Source organism: Diabrotica virgifera, chromosome 5 (assembly GCF_917563875.1).
Source record: "Diabrotica virgifera virgifera chromosome 5, PGI_DIABVI_V3a".
Taxonomy (NCBI): Eukaryota; Metazoa; Arthropoda; class Insecta; order Coleoptera; family Chrysomelidae; genus Diabrotica; species Diabrotica virgifera.
The window spans coordinates 77203934-77220165 of record NC_065447.1 but is presented as its reverse complement, the minus strand read 5'-3'; the positions used below and the strand labels follow the sequence as shown (position 1 = coordinate 77220165).

Genomic DNA, 16232 nt, shown 5'->3' with positions numbered 1-16232 from the left:
AGATAAGTTTAGTATGTACATGCAAAAGAGGGTATATTTAAAAAATCTGACGATTTGAGCGGGGCGTAAGGAAATGGGTGAGTCACAAAGTTTCACAAAAAAGCGAATATTTCGCGAAATGAATGTCAGATCGAGAAATTAAAAAGTACGTTCAATATTTTTGAAAAATCTATCGAAGGACACCAAACACAAAATGCAAAATTTTATTAAGAAATAGAGTGACTCCCGTGGGACATGGTAGATAGCTTAGTTAGTTAGACATTAGACTATAGGCAGGGATAGTTTAGATCGTGGGTTCAAACCCACCCAATGTGAGTTGTTTAGACATTTATTAATTTGGTTGGTTTTTACTATGTCTATGTTAAGTCAAGCTGAAAATGTACCTACACGTTTACGTTGTTCTAAGATCTAAAGTAATATTTAATAAATAGCAATATGCTAGTGGGTAACTGCGAGACTTGCAAGACTCTTGCTGCAAGACCAAGACCAAGACCAAGACTGGGAGTGCAATACCAAGACCAAGACCAAGACCAGGTGTATTGGTGCAAGACCAAGACCAAGACTTTCCAAGTCTCGTCTTGGTCTTGCATTTGGGCAACACTAGATGAGAGTACTGAGAAGAATTACAGGAAATACGCTAAGACATCGAAAGAGGAGTGAAGACTGAAGACATTAGAAGACAATGTAACGTACAGTGTATAACCGAATGGACACTAAATAGAAAAAAAAAAAGAATGGAACAACCACATAACCAGAATGGGGGAGACAGGTGTGGTCAAAATAGCAAGAGATAAATCACCAATCGGTAGAAGAAGTATCGGCCGACCGCGCAAAAGATGGAATGACAATGAACAGAATTGCTTATAAAGAGGAAGAATAAGAACTTTAAAACTATTTGACATATCCTTGTCATACTTGGCAGAGAGTATAGGCACTGTACACCTAATAAATTATGAAAAACAAACGTTTCTGGCTACTAAGAGAGGCGTACGACAGGGGACAATGAATGGTTGACCCTTGCCGAATTCTACTCCACTGGTCGTTATTTTAGCGCAACATTTTGATTCTCCAATACTTTCTATATAAATAATACACTCTCTATTCGTAACGTTAAAGTCATTAGTTTTCGAGATATTTGAAGTTGAAAATCAAACGGCACAGCTATTTTCATTAATGTATTGTGCCCCTTCATTTATAACTTCAAATATCTCGAAAACTAATGGTTTTACCGGTACGAATCGAGAGCATATTATTTACATAGAAAGTATTGGAGAATCTAAAAATTGCACTAAATTGGTAATTCCGCTAGTGGCATAGAATGTGGGAAGGGTCAACCATTCACTTTCCCTGTCGTACGCTTCTGGTAGTAGCCAGAAATGTTTATTTACTCGAAACATCGAAACTTCGATGGTAACTCGAAACAAATTAAGTCCAAATAAAAAAATCAAAATTCCTATATTTGGCAACTGCCAAAACAGACCAACCATATCCTGATATTTCTAGATATCTCGAGAAAATATCTTTGTAATAACCATCTCAGTTAGGACCTAAGACAAAAGGATTCAGTGCTATGTCTGATCAGTAGTATTGTATGGAGTAGAAGTGTGGAAGTTAAGAGTACTAACGATAAATCGAATTGGAGCATTATAAATGTAAATACATAGGAGGATTTTAAAGATTCCTTCAACAGCACACATAACTAACACACTAACACTGATGCATTGAAAATATTGATCAATAATAGAGTTACCGAAGACTGTCAAATGTTCGAAAATCCTTTTTTGTGCGACTAGTTTATGCAAGTGTTACGTGAAAAAAAAAGAGTTCTTGGATCCTTATATTCCATGACCCATCTAGAGCAAAGATAACATTTTACCGTATTTTTTTAAATTCCGTTCGTAGTGAGCAAGATCAAATCTGATCTGCACATCAACATAAAATATAACAATAATAAAGATATGTGTCAATCAAAATAAGGCAAATTAAACTACAGCCGTGGGTTCTATATAACAACGATCAATTAAGTTTTGTTAAATTTTAACAATAGTAGGTATTATCCACTATCACATTCTATCAAACTAAATTGCTAGTTTGCTTGGTCGCCTTTTCTGTAATTCTGTATGTATCGACCCTGAAACACCGTGTACTGGAGAAGAATCTGGGCCATTGAGCATTCATTTGGGGCCCGAGGCAGAAAAATTTTCAACAGACGTGTGATAATATTATTTCGGACTCGTGCAAAAATATCATACCGAGCGATAAAAAGTATTCATTTCAATAAGCCAATTGGCTACAGGTCAACCGGTTTATAACATATACAAGGATTACGTAAAAAAAGAGATCTTGGATCCTTATGATCCTTGACCCATCTAGTCTAGAACAATGATAATATTTCGACCGAATTTTGTAAATTCCGTTCACTGAGCAAGATATCCGAAATGTAATAATGATAAAGATATTTGCCAATAAATTCTTAAAAAAATCGATCTCTGCGGCCATAAATACGCTATAGAAGTTAAAAGATTCTTTTTCAACGTGGAATGAAGTAAACACTTTTGTTGTATGTAGGCATATATGAATTTATTAAAAATTCTTAAAATTTATCCACGAAGGAGTGGAAGTACAAAACGTTTTCGGTCAAACTGACCATCATCAGTGTAAACCTGGAAATAAGTAAACCACTAAGATTAAAAAGCAAAAGGGTGAAATGTTGACAGTTGAAAATATTTTAAGAAAATGTGGTTACTTACGTCCAGTGTACAAGTAATTGAAACTAGCCACTTCAATACGTATAAAAACCTCAAATGTGACAGCCTAATGAAAAGTGATCGACATTAAGTCGATGTCTTAAGATTTAAAGATCACATGTGAATGTATTTCATCCTTGCTCGAAAATTGCACAAGGTAAGTACTTGTGTTCAGGTGAGAGGTTACGAACCAACTGATAAGACAGTTTGGTGCCAGAAATGTATGACAAGATGTCAAGGGAAGTTAGGTGGATTTTTCATCTGTCAACCGAAAATTTTTTTAACAAAGAGATTAATATTTAGTTTTAATTGGTATATTGAAAAATGCAGATATTAAAAAGTTTAATTTGAGTTCTCATTTAAAATTGAGATAATGCATTCCTTAGTGCAAACTGAATTTAAAAAACAAAAATCAAAAATCTGCTCCAACAATATGTGACGTCATAAACTGTTTTTCAAAGAGAGTATTTGAATGATAGTTTGTCTGAGAGTATTTAAAAAGTCCAAAATATTGAAAGTATGGTTGGTTGCATATATTACAGGAAACTAAGGAAACTGAATGTTGATAGAATAGGAAAATACTAATAATATCTGTAAAATGTGTGAAGTATACAATGAAATGAGAGCTGAAATCAAAGAGGAAAATATCGTTAAAAGATATCCTGATTGTAAAAACTTTTTAAGCTGCATATTGAGCTATTGAAAGTTATGATTTGAATATTAGGAATATTTATAGGAATACTTATTTCCAGGTTTACACTGATGATGGTCAGTTTGACCGAAAACGTTTTGTACTTCCACTCCTTCGTGGATAAATTTTTAGAATTTTTAATAAATTCATATATGCCTACATACAACAGAAGTGTTTACTTCATTTCACGTTGTTATATTGAAGGTATGCAGCCAACTACAGGGTTTACTCCCTTTTTAAAATTATTTTTTCAATTTTGCATAATAATATTTGACTAGCTAGAAATTTAAAGTTTAGTGCAAAAATGAATAACCATTTTCAATTTCGTTGCAACACGAAACTACAGCCTCATTATATTCTAGTTCAATCAGAGAGTGCAGCAAGCACCTCTACCGGTTTCGAAACTTATTAGTCTCTCATCAGGAGGCACATATGCTGCTCTCTTTGACCCAACCAGGACAAACCCTGGAGTGCAGTGACAGATTGCAACGAATGAAATGACAGGGATGCCTTAGCGGCAACTGCTAGCAAAAGACTAAGTTTTCAATCTAATAGCACATAAAATAACATCAAAAATATTACTCTACATCCCACCAGATTGAAAACAATGGGAACCTTCTCTGGTTACACCTCCGAGGCTTCTAAAATTGGCAATCCATAACGGATGCTGAGACTAAAGAAGATGAGGGAATTTTACGATTTATAATTCACGTCCCATCTGTTCAGCAAGGTAAAGTTCCAACGAGAATGGTTCCCTTCGTACTCCAATCAGAGTAAACATGTAAATCAAAAATGAATAACCATTTTCAATTTCGTTGCAACACGAAACTACAGCCGCATTATATTCTAGTTCCATCAGAGAGTTCAATCCACTCTCTGATTGAACTTGTTGTGGTAGTGGTTAACCGATTCACTTTTTTTTTACCTCCAACCGCCATAAATTTAAAAAAATCCTTAGGCTCAAAGGCATATGGGCGCAAAGAGCAAACATTTTTTGGAAAATATCCATTACGGTCTTCTTCTACGGACTATAATCGAAACAAGGCAAATTAAACTACAGCCACGAGTTCTATATAACAACGATCAATTACGTTTTGTTAAATTTTAACAATAGTACATTCCACTACTACATTCTCTAACTAAACTGCTAGTTTGCTTGGTCGCCTTTTCTGTATGTACCGACCCTGAAACAGCGTGTACTGGAGAAGAATCTGGGCCATTGAGCATTCATGTGGGGCCCGAGGCGGAAAAAATTGCGCGCGCTGGCTTCTTCTTTTTGTACTATTTTTAGTTTTTTGCTTTCATATCGAGAACCGGAAATTTCGGTATTTCCGATAAAGATGCATATACGTCCGTCGATGATTGACTATTGGGTGAAAAAATTTACTCGATAAAGGTATTGGAAAATTATTTTCCGAAGTATAATCTGAGAGATATATATACACGAGAAGTGTAGTAGAAAACAGAGAAAAAAGGTAAAAGTATACCTCAAAACGCTAATCACCACAAATCATTTCTATATACACTCACCGGCACAAAATTCCGCCACTCGAAATTTTTTATTAAGTTTGACAATTAGCCCAGTAAATGAACGGAAAATTCGGCGATACCGTGTAATTTTCAGGGGCAACTCCGAATTGCATGAAAATTTGGATTTAGCTTCTACTTACCCTCCACTTCAAAGTTGAAATTGTGCCGTTGGTTACTTTTACTTGGGGGGTGACAGTAACCCCTTCTCGGGGTGAAAAAACATACGTTCAAGATAAGACCGGAAATGGATAAATTGACTGATTTTAAGCAACTTTTGTTCTATAGAGTTTTTTACGTAAGTCAATACTTTTTGCCATTGAAAATGTTGATTTTTCGACAAAAAAACTACGTTTTCAGACAGTTTTTCGCAAATAACTCAAAAAGTAAATATTTTGTCAAAAAAATATCCTTAGCAAAAGTGTAGCTTATAAAAAACCCCAAAAAATGGTGTATCATTAAAATCTATCAATTAAATAAAAACAAAGTTGTAGCTCATGAAAAATATGTTCTTATTCGTCTAATTCCAAATCGAATATTTCAAGGTGAAATCACCGAAAAATTAAGCACTTTTCGGGAAAAACCCATTTAAACTTTTTTTAAAGTGTTTATAAAAGGCTTTGTTTTAATTGTTAACAAAAGTTTTAGTATTAAAAATAAGCGAGTTACGCTCAAAAAAGAGTTGGCCTCTTTTTTTTTGTAAAAAATCATGAAAATCTCGCCGTGTTTAGCTCCCCAAACGAAATTAATCACTACCGCTTTAAAAACAATTTACTTACCTATCTATTTTTTATATGATCTGTCAGTCTCACCGGTTTAAAATGTTTATTTTTGAAAGGGTTATAATTGAGAAAGCTTCATTGGGTCACTAATCATGAGCGTATGCAAATTTTAAACAGCCATATCTTAACCAATTTTTGTCTTATGGAGAAACAAAATAAAACTAGCATATTTATAATAGCAAAACCTACATTTTTTGACTCTTTAAGATTTTTCATATCACTAATACTTTTTAAGTTATTTTGAAAAAAATGAAATTTTTCAAAAAATTTTAGAATTTTTTTTTACTATAAAACCAAATGTTTTAAAAAATAAGCACTTCAAACCAATCAAACTTACAGATCATATAAACAATACACATACAGTATTTAACAGATGGTAAAGCCAAACGATTAATTTCATTTAGGGTGCTAAATAGAGGGAGGTTTTCACGATTTTTTTTACTAAAAAAAGAGGCCAACTCTTTTTTCAGTGTAACTAGTTTATTTTTGATGCTGTAAACTTTTGTAAAAAAACAAATAATAAGCTTTTTTTCGATACTTCAAAAATGTTAATAAGGTTTTACCGAAAAACGCTTCTTTCTTCGGTGATTTCGCGTTGAATTATTCGATTTGGAATTAGACGAATAAGAACGTATTTTTCATGAGCTACAACTTTGCTTCTACTCAATTTGTAGACTTTACTGGTACACTATTTTTTTTCGTTTTTTATAGGCTACACTTTTGCTAAAAATATTTTTTTCGATAAAATATTTACTTTTTGAGTTAATTGGGAAAAAGGTCTGAAAACGTATTTTTTTTGTCGAAAAATCAATATTTTAAATCGCGAATAACTCGAAAAGTATTGACTTACGTAAAAACTTTATAGAACAAAAGGTGCTTAAAATAAGTCAATTTATCCATTTCAGGCCTTATTTTAAACACGAGTTTTTCACCCCCCGAGAATTGGTAAATGTCACCACCCAAGTAAAAGCAACCAACGGCACAAATTCAACTTTGAAGTGGAGGGTAAGTAGAACCTAAATCCAAATTTTCATGCAATTCGGAGTTGCCCCTGGAAATTACACTCCAAAACGGTCATTTATTGTGCTAAATTGATAACTTTATTATTTGTACTCCGATTTTCAAGATTCTTGCATGCATCAGTTTGTACAGTTGAGTCCCTGAATCTTTACCCGTGCGTCATCATTTAAAGCTTACGAAATAAATCGATGATAAGTCGGAAATTGAAATTTACTAAACGCAACAGCAAGTGACAGTAAGTGACTTGCTGTTGCGTTTAGTAAATTTCAATTTCCGACTTATCATCGACTTATTTCGTATGCTTTAAATGATGACGCACGGGTAAATATTCAGGGACTCAACTGTAGGTACATGTATTGATGTCGTTTATTATTATTCCGGTAAAAATTTTTTTTTGCTTAGATGGCATTATACTGGGGTAAATGGAAGCGTTGTATTTTCTCCTAACTTTAAAAAATTCTGTGGAAAAAATGAAGAGCTCCTGTCATGTTATCTCGGAGGCATCACAAAAAGTTTGTTTTTTGAATTATCCGAATATCTCTTTTCTTGTAAGATCCGTACAATTTTTTGTAAATAAAAATACTGATCGACTCATAAACATAAATATCTTAAATAGAGGTTGGATTGATAAGATTAGAATGGCCCACATGCAGCCCAGATCTCAATCCTATTGAGCATTTATGGGAAGAATTAAAAATAGATTCGCCGTCATCCTGGGCCTCCAGAAAAGAAGGTACAGTTATAGCCCTGGTCTAGGAATACCGGGCTATTCTCCAGGCAGGTATAACACATCTTTATTCGATGCCAAACAGCTTGCTAGCAGTCGTTGCTGCGAGAAGTGGACATACCCATTATTAAATTGTTTTGTTTTGTTGATAATTTTGTTTTGTGTTGTTAACTTTTGTGCGTTTGATATTTTTAATTAAATAAACCTTCAAAGCGGTGTTTTTATTTACAGCTTTTACAAGCAAAGAGATATTCCGATAATTAAAAAAAAACCAAAATCTTAGGGATACTTTCAGGATAATACAAAAGAGATATGAAATCAAATCAGCCCTCCAATTTTTCCACATAATTTTTTAAAGTTAGGAGAAAATACAACCCTTCCATTCACCCCCGTATAATAAGCAAAAAAAATTTGTTACCGGAATAATAACAGACAACACCAATACATGTACCTACAAACTGATGCAAGAATCTTGAAAATCTGCAATTAACTAGTTTTGATGGGAAATCAGCCACAATTTTACTAAAAAAATGATTTTATTAACGTTTCGACGCCCAAATCGGGTGTCGTTGTCAAAATACAAAAAATATTAATGAATTAAACAAAAATGTTGTTGCTTAGTAACAAAATTCTTCTAATAATTTATTTACTCTTTAGTCTTCTACTTTAAAATGTATAATATATGTCAGAATTTAGTCCGTTCTTTAACGGTAAAATATTGGAAAACCTCTAAATTTTAAAGAACCGCTTGGATTGACATGAAATTCGACATACACATAGCTAACAAGTCAAAGAATAAAAGTGATATTGTGCCGATATGTGCTTTTGCCCTGGGGGTGGTTTTCACCCCCTCTTGGGGGTGAAAAAATATTCGTCCAAAGAAAGTCAGGAAATGGATAAACTGGCTAATTTTAAGTAACTTTTGTTCTATAGAGTTTTTTCACTAAGTCAATACTTTTCGAGTTATTTGGCAGTGAATATGTTCATTTTTTCAACAAAATAACCATGCTTTTAGACGGTTTTTCGCAAATAACTCAAACAGTAAGTATTTTGTCGAAAAACATTCTTAGCAAAAATATAGCCTGTAAAAAATTTAAAAAATGGTGTATATATCACGTCTCTACACCTAGTAGAAGCGTTATAGCTAATGAAAAATAGGTTTATATTCGTCAAATTCCAAATGGAATACTTTAACGTGAAATAACCAAAAATGAAGCACATTTCGGGGAAAACTCATTACAACTTATTTAAAGTGTTTAAAAAAAGCTTCATTTTTGTTTTAGAAAAAAAATTTCTAGCTTCAAAATTAAACAAGTTACGCTCAAAATAAAGTTAGTCCTTTTTGGTTTTGGTAAAAAAATCGAGAAAATCACCCCCTACTTAGTATCTTAAATGAACTTAATCGTTACGACTTCACAAGTTTCTTGACTCGTGTATATATTGTTTATATGATCTGTAAGTTTCATTGGTTCAAAGTCCTTACTAGTGAAAGGGCTGTAGTTAAAAGGGGTTGAACAAGTCACTGATCACGAATGTATGCAAATTTAGAAACACCAAATCTTAATCAATTTTTGTCTAACAGAAAAACAAAAAAATACATGATATTCAGAAAAGCAAATCTGACTTTTTTTTTGTTTTTCGAGATTTTTGGTATCTCTAACAATTTTTAAGTTATTTTGAAAAAAAAAGCATATTTTTCAAAATTTAAATTTTTAAAAATTTTACTTTCAAACCAAATTTTTTCAAAAATAAGCACTTGACCGCACACGTTCGGAAACAATTAGCGTCTCTTTGCAAAGACAATGACGTCGACTTTGCAAAGTAACAAGACACTTACTCAACACACACACTACACATTACTCCTCTGACTTAGTGATAAGTTATACAATTACGTGGCTAAAGGTTCTAGTTCTAAACCAAAGCCAGAATCAGAGAAAAAAAAATAAGCACTTTGAATCGATGAAACTTACAGATCATATAAACACAACATAAGTAAAATAATTTGTGGAGCGGTAATGATTAATTTCATTTAAGTTGCTAATTAGGGGGTGGTCTTCCCGATTTTTTTTTGCAAAAACAAAAGGGACCAACTTTATTTTGAGCGTAACTTGCTTAAATTTAATGCTATAAATTTTTTGTAAAAACAAAAATAAAGCTTTTTTTAAACACTTTAAAAAAGTTATTATGATGTTTTCCCCAAAAAGTGCTTAGTTTTTAGGATATTTCACGTCGAAATATTCTATTTGAAATTTGGTGAATATGAATCTATTTTTCATTGGCTATAACTCTGGTTCTAGGAGATCCAGAGACCTAACGCGTACAGCATTTTTTTTACTTTTTTATAGGCTATATTTTTTCTAAGCACGTTTTTTTCGACAATATACTTACTTTTTGAGTTATTTGCGAAAAACCGTCTAAAAATGTGGTTATTTTGTTGAAAAATGAACATATTCACTCGCAAATAACTCGAAAAGTGTTGACTTGGCGAAAAAGCTCTATAGAACAAAAGCTACTTAAAATTAGTCAGTTTACCCATTTCCGGACTTATTTTGGACATATATTTTTTCACCCCCAAGAGGGGGTGAAAGTCACCCCCAGGGCAAAAGCACACATCGGCACAATATCACTTTTTTTCTTTGACATGTAAGCTATACGTATGCCAAATTTCATGTCAATCCAAGCGGTTCTTTAAAATTTAGAGCAAAAACCGTGAAAGAATGGACTAATTGCCGATATAAATGAGTCAGATTAAATAAATTATTAGAAGAATTTTTTTTTTCGAAAAAAACGTGTCGTTTAGAAACGACACCCGATTTGGGCGTCGAAACGTTAATAAAATAATTTTTTTTGTAAAATTGTGGCTTATTTCCCATAAAAATTAGTTAATTGCAAAAATTCCACAAGAAAATAGCTTCAGAACAGCTTGAAAATCTGAGTACAAATAATAAAGTTATCAATTGTCAAACTTAATAAAAAATTTTGGATGGCAGAATTTTGTGCCGGTGAGTGTAGAATAGAAAAAACAGCTCTATAATTATTAGAAACATGGCTCATAAATCACAAAAATAAATTGGTCTATTTTAGTTTGGACTTGTAATTTTTGTGTTCATTATACACTCTGTCCGTAAAGTATGGAACAAATTCTTTTTTAGCTAAACAGAGCATTTTAAGAAATAATCCTGAAACACGTCGATTTTTGATTTTAGTTTACCGTATTTGAAAATAATATTCTAATATACAGAGTGAATTACTTTCGAGTAATGACGTCACCGTCATTTTTTTTTAATGGAACACACCCATTTTGTCTCAATTTTCGGATTAGTCTAGCTGAGCTGATTCCAAAAATGTATCACATGTTGATTCAAATTGGTACAGGGTGGACAAAAATACAATAGTTTTGTGTGTGTTCATAAAGTAACGCGTTAGTTAAATTAACAATATTATCAAAATTACTTATTGTCTAGCCGACAGAATTAATCAGACATCATTATTATGTATTTCATCACATTGTGTTCGCTAGACAATAAGTATTTTTGATAATATTGTTAATTTAACTAACGCGTTACTTTATGAACACACACAAAACTATTGTATTTTTGTCCACCCTGTACCAATTTTAATCAACATGTGATACATTTTTGGAATCAGCTCAGCTAGAGTAATCCGAAAATTGAGACAAAATGGGTGTGTTCCATTAAAAAAAAAATGAAGGTGACGTCATTACTCGAAAGTAATTCACCCTGTATATTAGAATATTATTTTCAAATACGGTAAACTAAAATCAAAAATCGACGTGTTTCAGGATTATTTCTTAAAATGCTCTGTTTAGCTAAAAAAGAATTTGTTCCATACTTTACGGACACAGTGTATATGTGCTGTACTATGTTGTTTATTTATTGCTCGTACAGTTTTTTATATAATGTATCATTTTGTAATATTTTATATAATTGGGCCTTACTCGTTAATAAATAAATAAATAATTGTATTCTTTTTAAATTAAATGTATATTTATATTTTTTTATATTAAATGTATATTTGTAGGAGAATAGCAACACTAAAATGAAACTGGGCAGGTCACGTGGCTCGAATGACATGAAGACGACATAGGAATTGGATGCAAGAGGAACAAGATCGAAACAGATGAAAAAATTATGAGGGATCAATTATAATTATGAGAAATATGTCCAGCAGTGGGCAAGCCAAAATTAAATGATGTATATTTGTATATTATGTGTTGATTTTCTTTACTATGTGAATGTATCTGGATAATGCGATTATTAAAGAATTAGTTTTTATTACATTTTTCTATTTATATTTTGAGTTAATAACTTTTGATGTACTCTTCGGTGTCTTTTGGAGGGCCTCTTCAGAGTGCAGTTAGATTAGGTTCTCCTGAATGTTATCCAACCCATTTCCAGAAATCTTAAATTAGTTCAGTTCTCTGTCCATTTTACATTCTCACAAGTCAGCCCATTATTTTCAAATTACATTTTTATTTTATATATTAAATATAAGTCTAGAATAAATTCCTACTTCGTCAGACACTCGGGCTGGTACAAATTCATACACGGAACGGGCCACTTTTCCTGCTCATTCCCCTTGAAGTGGTTACCCACAAAGTGCCATGTACTTTGATGGTCATAAACGAAAATGATTTACTAATATCATTTTTTGTCTTTTGAGCTAAATAAACGGCCAAAGTTTACAGATTTCAACAAAAGTTTTGCTATCGCTTTGATGAGTTGAAAGCCAAATATATGACGCAATGGGCTCAATTCTTCAACTTCCGTGTATGAATCGGTAATCGGTATCAATAAAGTATTATAATGTTATTTCTGCATCTCTACTTCGGCAGATATTTGAGTTGATACAAATTCATGAACGAAAACAGATTAAATTTTTTTTTAATCTCATGAGTTCTGTACATGATGTAGGTACCTGTGTATTACATACTGGTTCCATGACATCTCGTAACGCGACAGTTCGTGACCGGACAAATGGTAACGGACAATTCGTAACAGCGACAGTTCGTAACGGCGAAACTTCGTAACGGCAACAGCTCGTAACTATAAATTCTTAACAGACAATTCGTAACATCCAAATTGAATTATTCTGTTTATTTTTGTTAAAGTGGAAACTAACTGTTATTACAGTTATAAATGAAATTATGTTTATCAATTTAACGAATCAGTATCAGGATAAACATTTTTAAAATTATAATCTTTCCTTTACAAAATGTTTACTTAGAAACTTGGGAATGTCTAAAGACGGTTTTCCGCTTAAAGATTTTACAAATTACTTCATTATAGTCCTGTCGCCAGGGGGGGTACAACGGCCTCCTTTATTCAGATGGACTTACCCAAGATTTTTTCATGTATTTTGACCCGTAGAATACGAATTTTTTGGGTAACAGTTGATCCGGATGTCGATAAGATTGTTATTGACCAAGAACTTGAGGAATTACATAACCGCGATCTCTCGCAAAACAAAACATTTTTTGGTATTTTTTGGGTCATTCTAAGCAAAACATGTTTCTACAATTTTTTTCGTAGGATGGCTAGTTTTCGAGATAACCGCGGTTAAACTTTCAAAAAATCGAAAAATTGCAATTTTTGAACCCGAATAACTTTTGATTAAAAAATAAAATAGCCAGTCTGCTTACCGCATTTGAAAGTTTAAGTCAAATTATATCGGTTTTAATTATTTGCATTGCTAGAAATTTATTTTTTTATTGTTTAACAAAGCTATAAACACATAGTGTTTCCCGTGCCTTTACATGCATTTTAACGCATGCTACGTAGAAATAGCCTCGATTGCACTAGTATAGTATTTTTACTACAAAAACGTTATTACGTAGGTCAAAATTTTTGACGTAAGAGAACTGTCAAAACATTAGAATGTGACTTTTCATTATTGCCGTGTTTATAATAAACATAGCAATAATGAAAAATCACATTCTAATGTTTTGACAGTTCTCTTACGTCAAAAATTTTGACCTACGTAATAACGTTTTTGTAGTAAAAATACTATACCTATTCTACCTACTCGTTAGATTTTAAATGAAAAATCATAGAAAACATCACTCACGCACTAGGTGTTTGTAGCTTTGTTTAACAATAACACAATAAATTTTTAGCAATGCAAATAATCAAAACCGATATAATTTGACTTGAACTTTCACAGGCGCTAAGCAGAATTGCTATTTTATTTTTTAATCAAAAGTTATTCGGGTTTAAAAATTGTAGTTTTTCGATTTTTTGAAAGTTCAACCGCGTTTATCTCGAAAACTGAGCATCCTACGGGAAAACTTGTTAGAACATTTTTTACTTAGAATGACCCAAAAAATACAAAAAAATGTTTTGTTTTGTGAGAAACCTCTGTTATGTAATTCCTCAAGTTCTTGGTCAATAACAATCTTATCGACATCCTGATCAACTGTTACCCAAAAAACTCGTATTCTAAGGGTCAAAATACATGAAAAAAACTTGGGTAAGTCCATCTGAATAAAGGAGGCCGTTGTACCCCCCCCCTGGCGACAAGACTATTATTCCTTTGTCTAGGTATATGCAAATTTAAGGAACAATAAGAGGGATAAACGTTTAAAAATATTGTTAAAAGCTTGTATGTATTTAAATATTTGTTTGTGTTTAAAGACTTTTAATATATTCTGAAATACGAAATATAAAATGTGTTAAACATGTTTCTCCCGGTACCGATTCGTTAAATTGATAAACATAAATTCATTTATAACTGTAATACCAGTTAGTTTTCCCGTTAACAAAAATAAACAGCATAATTCAATTTGGACGTTACGAATTGTCCGTTACGAATTTGTATAGTTACGAACTGTCGCCGTTACGAAGTGTCGCTGTTACGAACTGTCGCCGTTACGAGTTGTCCGTTACCACTTGTCCGGTTACGAATTGTCGTGTTACGAGATGTCTGGTCACGGTACCTACTATGTTATGTCCTAGAATGTCTGTTAAGTATTTTGATAGTTTATGGGCCGGTTGTTCGAACGCTAATCAACAATGATCACTATCAAATATTTAATTACTGTCACAACTGTCAATGTCAACTTTGGTTGGGTTGCTCAAAACATAATTGATTATGATTATGAGATTAGTTAATCAATTAACATAACAATTATTACTAACATAATTGATTAACTAATTTCATAATTGTAATCAATAATTATGTTTTCAGCAACAAAATCAAAGTTGACATTGACAGTTGTGACAGTAATTAAATATTTGATAATGATCATTTTTGATTAGCGTTCGAACAACCGGCCCTATATGTTGGAATGTTAACGTTATTGGTCATTGGACGAAGTGCGCTTTTTTTATAGTTATTGAAGTCCTTAAATATATGAAGCAATGCCATCTTCTTCTTTCTAGCCTTCTATCGTCCATTTTTCGTCATAAGCCTCATACATACTTCCAATTTGTTCCGGCTATTTTTTGATGTCATCTACCCGTCTCGTCTGTGGTCTTTAAGTCTCTTGGTCGTCTACCTTTGGAAGGTCTCCAATTAGAGCTGTGTAGTTCGTGAACGAACTAGTTCAAAAGATCGAATCATATCGAACTAAACGTACTGACTGCAACTGCAACACACAAACACAAACACAACGGACAGAGCGAGAGAGGCAACGATGGAACGATGTCGATATTTTCGATTGTCGATCTCGATCTTTCAACGATTTCAATCCATCCCGCCAACCGCAAGCAAACGTTTGTCGAGGTCGAGCTGGATACATTATTTAAAGAAAAAGCGTCATAATTTAACCCCACGAGGAAGAGTGAGATGCAAATTCGGTTTACTGTTACTGAGTTTGATTATTTGATTTGATATTCGATGGATTTAGTTACGACCTACTAGCGAAATAGAAGTAAAGGTTGCGTTAAGTAAGGGTTCTTTTTCTTTTTCATTTTATGAAAATGAGATGCATGGAGATGCGATGGAGGGTTAAAGAAAGAGATGCTGAATAATGTCCTATACTTTTCCATTAAATTTTTTAATAACCGTTATTTTATAAAACCGTTATATTGAAAGATTTATTTCGAGGAAAAACTGAAAACGTGAAAACCCAAACTTTTAGTAAACAGTAACAAAACAAATACAATTTTATAGGTTACTTTTTATTTTTTTATATTTACAAAAATATTTAATGTCATTTGTCAAAATAAACGATTCCTGATTGATCTACTTTGAACTAATTTATATTTGATTCTCCCATCTTAAAGTATGTCGTACAATCATCAGTGAACTAAATGAACTAAACGAACTACTCTTTTTAGTGGAGTCAATGAAGGTTTTCACCTCCGATTTCGTTGAACCTCCATCGATTTTCATGAAAATTGGTAAGTATGTAGAGGATACCTCAATAAACAAAGGTGACATGGTGCCAACTTGCGCTTTTACCCTGGGGGGGATGCCACCCCTTCTCGGGGGTGGAAATTATTTTATTAAAACTAATACCACTAATCGATAGAGGGACAAATTATAAGTAAAATTTGTTATATAAAGTTATTTCAATAAATCAATAGTTTTTGAGTTATTAAAGATCAAAAGTTTTGATTTTTCCTGAAAAAAAATCCATGTTTTAAAGCAGTTTTTCATAAATAACACAAAAACCATAAGTTTCTTCAAAAAAGTTGTTATTACCAAAATCGAAGATAATATAAAAATAAATAAGCTCCTTATTCAAAAAATCCTTTATTACATATACAAAGTGA

At 32.5% G+C, this 16232-nt stretch overlaps 1 protein-coding gene and 1 long non-coding RNA gene across 2 annotated transcripts in view; one reads left to right on the top strand and one right to left on the bottom strand.

Moving 5' to 3' along the window:
- Positions 1-11792, top strand: part of LOC126884241 (uncharacterized) — a 37638-nt gene extending 25846 nt beyond the window's left edge. The window contains exon 2 of the long non-coding RNA XR_007697902.1: positions 11536-11792. This is a non-coding gene — a long non-coding RNA (uncharacterized LOC126884241). The remainder of the gene's footprint in view (positions 1-11535) is intronic.
- Positions 1-16232, bottom strand: part of LOC114337621 (probable JmjC domain-containing histone demethylation protein 2C) — a 1249253-nt gene that overhangs the window by 926534 nt on the left and 306487 nt on the right. The gene's annotated exons all lie outside the window — the stretch shown is intronic.